The sequence below is a fragment of the Sinocyclocheilus rhinocerous genome, unplaced genomic scaffold (assembly GCF_001515625.1).
Source record: "Sinocyclocheilus rhinocerous isolate Xijiao unplaced genomic scaffold, SAMN03320098_v1.1 scaffold502, whole genome shotgun sequence".
Classification (NCBI taxonomy): domain Eukaryota; kingdom Metazoa; phylum Chordata; class Actinopteri; order Cypriniformes; family Cyprinidae; genus Sinocyclocheilus; species Sinocyclocheilus rhinocerous.
In genome coordinates, this window is record NW_015641028.1 from 550,584 (window position 1) to 556,723 (window position 6,140).

Here is a 6,140-nt window from a genome sequence, read left to right on the forward strand (position 1 = left end):
TAATTCCCCCAAATGGGACTAAAACAAGATAAAGGATAGAATGCACCTAAATATTTTTTCACATCAAACCATACGGCAATCAATTGCACAGCCCAATAATACCAATGAAAATTAGGACACTGTAGACCTCCTCTATCATATGGCAAATATAGAAGTGTCAGACGGAGTCTGGAATATCTGTCATTCCATATGAATTTAGTGAACTTTTTTTTAACTCGTTGAAATAGATGTTTAGGGGGAGGCAGAGGAATGTTCTGGAATAAATATAAAAATGTTGGCAAAATACTAATTTTCTAAATATTTATTCGACCAATTAAATATATGGGTAAGGACATCCATCTTTCTATAGAGCTACTAACACTTTCAAGAAGTGGATCATAATTTACTTTTTTATACCCAAGTATGTAAAACAGTCAACTATATTGAAGGTTTCAACATAATTACTAGGTTGCTGCCTGTCAATCTCATTTAGATATATAATATAAATTTTTTCAAATGTACTGATTAGATCTAATAAAGCAGGTATTGATGTATCAAGATGCTTTAAGAGAAGAATGACATCATCAGTGAATAACGCAATTTTATGTTCTATCTGTCCAATCTTAATGCCTGTTAATTCCACATGTTTTTTTTACTGCTATTACAAAAGGCTCGATGGAGATGGCAAAAAGAAGAGGAGAAAGGGGAGAACCTTGTCTACACCCTCTTGATGCTAGGGCTGGACCAGAATATTCGATTATTCGAATATTCGTTCGGTGGGTTGGCATTCGATTTTCAATTTTGAGATTCCTGGCCCTAGATGTTCAGGCCCCGGCCCTTGTCCGACAGCTTATCAGAATTACCGGCCCGAGCCCGACCCAAGCCCTTACCCCCCCTTCTCCCAAAACAGCTTATACTACTCTTTCAGCTATTAAAATAGATAAATTATTATGTTTCGTTTTTTTATTAAGTTAATTTAGAAAAACGTTTGGAGCATTTTCTCTTTCTTCTCATTTTACACGTTTCGAGCCATGGCCGCTTGGTGGTTACTTTAAAATACAAAAACTTGTAACGAACAAAAAATGCTACAAACATTTTTGTAAAGAGGCCCGGCCCGCGTCTGAACTATGACGTGAAAATTGGCCCGAAGCCGGCCCGAGGGGTGTAAAAAAGTCGGGGCCCATTGGGCCCGTGCTGAAATGCAGGGCTCTAGTGTGCCAAATATGCGATTTGAAACTGACCTACCACAACAGCACATCAAGTTTGAAAAATCACCTGAGTTCTGTAAGTACGCCGATAGTAGCCTATATTATTGGTGTAAAAAAAACGAGCTGCTTTTATCCGCCATGTTAATCAGTATTTTTACACATGATAAAAACATGCACTTAATTTGCTTGGAAAATACTTGCGAATACGGCAGTCATAAAAAAAACGTACAGTAGCCCAGCCTAATAATAATTTGTCTATATTAAAAGTATTGCTCTTAACAGACCTGTGCGTTTTGTATCACTAGTGCAGTGTCCGTTCTCGAAGCATATAAGCCCTGCCTGCGTGAGGCGCGCCGCTTCCGGCTCGCGCTGTTCTGTATTTTATTAAAGTTTATTAATTCTGAACGTGTCACGTGTCCATATTGCACCAAAATGCGACACTGCACTCCCTTGGGTCCGCAGCAACACACCCGCCACGCGTGAAGTCGATTGGATGAACGGTTCTCGACATAATAAAAATGCAAACAGACAGACAGACACACAGATATTCCTGCCTTTATTAGAGAGAAGAATATGTTCAGCAGCCCCCTCCCTCCGAAGCTTCAAATATTCGGTGTTGATTACTACCGAAGCTCAAAAAATGGTATTCGGACCAGCCCTACTTGATACGCTAAATGGTTTTGAAACGGTATTATTTGTCAACACTTCTGCTGTAGAACTATTATAAAGTAATCTAACCCACCTACAGTACCTTTCACCAAAACCAAATCTGACCAATGAATTAAATAAAATCAAATAAGATAATTCAACCCGATCGAAGGCCTTTTTGGCGTCCAATGATCGTAGAGCAGTATCTTGTTCACCCCTCTGTTCATAAAGAATATGTAGGACTCTTCGAACATTGTGAAATCCTTGCCTACGTTGTATAAAACTATTTTGATCCTCTCCTATTCAATTTGATAGTGTACTTTCTCACCTCTTAGCCATAACTTTACTTAATATTTTTGTGTCTGAATTGTTTTTGGTAATAATGTAATTAAAGCTCCTCTTATTGATGCAGGCAAAAGATCTTGATGATGCGCCTTTACTATCATTTCCATAAAAGGAGTTAGCAACTTTTAAAAAAATGTTTTCTTGATATCTATAGAAAGCCCATCTGGGCCCGCAGCTTTTCCTTATTTCATAGAGTCAATGGCTTCTCCAATTTCTTGTAGGTCTTCATCTAATTTGTTCTTTTCTTCAATTGAAATCTGAGGTATATTTAGACTATCTAAAAATTGCATCTGGATATCTACATTTAGTGAGCACTCTGAGCTATAGAGTTTTTCATAATAAGTTCTAAATGCTTCATTGATCTCCACTGGGTCAACTATATTTCCAGTTGAACTCTCAATTATTGTGATAGTATGCTCCATTTGTTGTTGTCGAATTTGCCAAGCAAGTAACCATCCTGTTTTATCTCCAAATTCATAAAAATTTTGTTTCAACCTTAAAACATTTGAAGCTGCCCTACTTGCTGACAATTCATTATATCGAGACCTGAGTAATAATAATTTATCTTTTGCTTCTACTGTATCTGTAGTTTTCTGGAAAATATTATTTTCTAATTTTTTGATTTGATCTTCTAATTGTTTCATTTCTTGTCTAGACTTCCTAGCAAAACCCAATTATATGTCCTCGAATAAAAGCTTTGAATGCTTCCCATCTAATACAAGCAGATGTTTCAGACTTATTAATTTCAAAATACAAATCAATTTGTTTGCCCACATATACTACAAACTCTGGGTCACGAAGCCATCCTATCCGAAAACGCCATTTAGGGGGATTGTTTATGAATTTTGTAGTTTTGTATGATAAAGAAACCGCTGCATGGTCAGAGATGACTATACTGTGATAACTACAATCCATTGTATTGTTAAGCAATTGTGCGGAAATTAGGTAATAATCAATATGTGAGTATGTTTGATGCACACCAGAATAAAAGGAATATGATATCGCTGCAGGATTAAGATCCCTCCAAACATCTAATAAATTAAGATCTTTCATAAATTCCTGTATCACCTTCCTTGCTTTAGTATGTGTTTTATCAATCCCTGCTGAACGATCTTTAGTAGGATCTAACAAACAATTCATATCCCCTGCGATAAGATAGTATCCAGGCAAATTAGCATTTAACAAAAACAAATCATTAAAAAATGTAGGATTGCCATTCGTATTCGTAACATTACTCTCACATATTATATCAAACTATAAACACACATTTTCACATTTCCAGAGAACAATAATAACTGAATATACTTAATTATTATTTTACAAATTGGTCTCGATTCACTATCGAGTCTCCACAACAAAAAGAGGATAACGTTTATGGTGTATGATCCGAGTTATTTTAAACCTACATTCAGGATTTGAATAGTCCAACTGGATTGAGCCCACCTTTATTCAGTGTCTAATTCTTCAATGAAGCTTTCGACCGCCGGTGGTGTGTCAAACACCCTTGATTTCTCCTGGTGAGTAAGTAATAACTTCATTATTAGTGTTCTTGGTGGTGTATTGGAATCCCGTCTTGTGTTCCGAACATCCTTATTTCGTTGTGGGCCCACTCTATGTGCGCGCTCTATAACTAACGATGTGCTCGATTCCATTTCCAATATTTTTGGAATCCAGGCCTCTAAAAACGCACACGTATCATTTCCTTCTTCTTTTTCCGGTAAACCCACCAGCCTCAGGTTGTTCTGTCTGTTTCTGTTTTCCATGTCGTCAACCTTTTCTGTCAGTTTTTTAACTTGTGATTCAAGGGAATTCGCACGAGCGCTGAGTTGAACGATTTCATCTTCTGCTCCAGAAATGCATTCCTCGGCCTCCTTCACGCGTTCCTTTACCTCTTTGATTGCTGACATAACACTGTCAATTTTACTCGTAACTCTTTTGTCCATTTCTTTAATGGCTTGTAACACATCTGCATCGCTGGGGTTCAACTCAGTCACTTTAGTAGATTCGCTGTCATCATCTGCCTCTATCTCTTTTAGTTCGTCTGCGTAGTAAGAATCCTGGAATATCTTTTGAGCCTCGTTGTTCACTTTTTCTTGAGTTCTGTTCTTCTTTTTCGGTGCCATTTCGGTTGTTAGACTTTTGTGCATTAAATAACAAAGGATGTATCAAAATTTTAAGTGACCTTGAAGGATTTATATTCAAAATTAGAGGAGGGTCGTTAACTCGTGTCTTCTCAGTACCACTCCATAACCGGAAGTCACAAACACTGAAACTTACTGATCTTCTTTCATGTGCCACAGAAGAAAGAAAGTCATTAAGGTGTGATGACAGAATTTAAATTTTTGAGTGAAATATCCCTTCAGTGAATCTAATTTATTCCTCTGAACACAAACAATTCTAGGTACACCTAGCATTATAAGAATAAATTACTGGACAAAAATGGTGATGCTTCAAACTGTGGAGTAGATCCAGCTGTTAAAGGAAGTTGACTGTTGCTGTCTGACACACATCCGTAATCTTCATGCAGCAGCAACCCCTCCCTAGGCCTTCTGGGAAAGAAGGGATGACAGAGCCTCAGCAACTACTCCCCTTCCCAGATCTCTCTACTCACTCCCAGGAAAAGCTCTAGAAATCCTGGATCCCACCTTAAAGCCCTTCTCTTTCAAAGCTCTTCATATTTGTCTCTTTATGTTGACCTGCCCATTCAGGGATTTTCATGAAACTGATACAAAGTTAAGCCACAAATCACTTTTTCACTTTTTCAAAACTGTTTTTTAGGGGAAATCTGATAGATTTGGTAAATATGGTTAATTTAGAGCTGTGTAGCTGCTTCTAGATTTCTGAAAGAGCAGATTCAGTGTGGGCTTTTTATCAGATGTTGATAATCTGATCACAGAGGCAGATGGGAGATGACGATTCTGTGTTTTCCCACACACACCCCACGACATGCTGGGATTCTGTTACACGCACAATAGATTTCTGTGGGCAGCTGTCCTCTGGGACTAGGGTGAACTTAAAGGGTTAAGAGTTAGATGAAAGTGAAATGTGATGGAATCAGCAAGATTTGCTGACAGGTTCTGAGAATCACAGTGGATTTCTGAATGGCCGAGTTGTGATGAGAGGACAGATGGTGGATTCAGTGGTGTGTGCCGTGTGCTGTAACATTAATGAAAGCGATTACAACAATATGTTTTGGCTATGACTTTGATAGAGGGCTTAATGACAGACTGTGACGTCACATTTCTTTTTTCCGCAAATTAAAATACATACCAATGTTTATGCTGAAATGGCACTTTTGTGAGGGCACACATTGACTAGTGAATGAGGATGGGACCAAATGGTGGTATCAAAGGACAAAAGCATGACATGAGTGGGCCTTTCCTAGAATTAAAATGCACATTACAGTAAAATGCACATTACAATTTTTTTTATTCAGCAAGGATGCTTTCAACTGGGAAAGTAACAGTAGGGACCTTTACATTGTTACAAAAATGTATATTTAGAATAAAAAAAACGAAAATCAGTAATCATGGTTTCCACAAAAAATGTAAAGGTGCTGTATGTAGGATTGACACCAAGTGGTTGAACTAGGTATTGCAGTCCAAATTCAAAATATAGGTTGTTTGCACATGACGTCACTGATGACATGCAAAATGCAGCTGGAGGGCAGGAAGTGATTTTTCTCCGTAGGAATCACTAGCAGAAACTCAAAATGGCTGTGTTTTGTGTTGTTTATGGATGCTCAAATTGGCCAAACCGAGAAACCACAAGGAGCTTTTATCGTGTACGAAAATGTGTTGTTCATGAGTGGGGAAAAGTCAAGAAATTGGTTGAAAAACACAGGAAAAAGTGACTTGTAAACCTGCGTCTGCGGTCGGTAGGAGCGAAGCCGGATAATGCTCGTGTGTGCAAATGGTTAATATAAGATATAATAATATATTAAGATATTAATAAAGAAAT

The 6,140-nt window shown here is 37.8% G+C and overlaps 1 protein-coding gene across 1 annotated transcript in view; it reads left to right on the forward strand.

Moving 5' to 3' along the window:
• Nucleotides 1-6,140, forward strand: part of LOC107754110 (unconventional myosin-Id-like) — a 77,771-nt gene that overhangs the window by 10,196 nt on the left and 61,435 nt on the right. The gene's annotated exons all lie outside the window — the stretch shown is intronic.